This window comes from Sinocyclocheilus grahami, unplaced genomic scaffold (assembly GCF_001515645.1).
Source record: "Sinocyclocheilus grahami isolate Dianchi unplaced genomic scaffold, SAMN03320097.WGS_v1.1 scaffold27.1, whole genome shotgun sequence".
Taxonomy (NCBI): Eukaryota; Metazoa; Chordata; class Actinopteri; order Cypriniformes; family Cyprinidae; genus Sinocyclocheilus; species Sinocyclocheilus grahami.
The window spans coordinates 510725-511391 of record NW_015505206.1 but is presented as its reverse complement, the minus strand read 5'-3'; the positions used below and the strand labels follow the sequence as shown (position 1 = coordinate 511391).

Sequence of the window (667 nt, the reverse complement as noted above, 5' to 3'; positions counted from 1 at the left end):
AAAATTCAGCTTTGCATCACAGGAATAAATTACATTTTAAATAAAGTTATTTTAAATTGTAATAATATTTCACAATGTTACTATTTTACTTAGTGACTCCAAACTTTTGAACAGTAGTGTAATTCCAGGAGTGCTTTACTCAAATGATCTAATTTTCTCTTTTATTCAGGAGACACACGTTGAGTCGGAGAAGAATAATTCCTCTTCCACAGTGGAAAGCAAACCCAGAGACTGACCCAGAGGCCCTGTTCAGTAAGGATCAGCTGGTGCTGGCCCTCTATCCACAGACCACGTGCTTTTACAGAGCTCTGATCCACACGCCGCCACATCGGGTGAGCAGAACCAGAATGAGTTAAAACACTGATTGAAGTGTAGGATAAGTGGCTTCAGAGATACTCGAAGTGTTGAAGATTTGTTATCACTCTTAATGATGCTACAGGGAGGTTTGTAGCAGTACTTTTTTGTAAAACCTTCCAAACTCTTGTTAGATTATTTCTTTGTTATGGGTTTTGTTGCATCACTAGACCAGATATATATGAATAGAAGAATAATTTGATTCATCTCATGTCTTTTCCAGCCCCAGGATGACTACTCGGTTCTGTTTGAGGATACATCTTATGCCGATGGCTATTCTCCACCTCTCAACGTCGCTCAGCGATATGTAGTG

General features: G+C 39.1%; 1 pseudogene; it reads left to right on the top strand.

Moving 5' to 3' along the window:
- The window catches only part of LOC107568184 (uncharacterized), a 15871-nt pseudogene that overhangs the window by 10778 nt on the left and 4426 nt on the right, over positions 1-667 (top strand).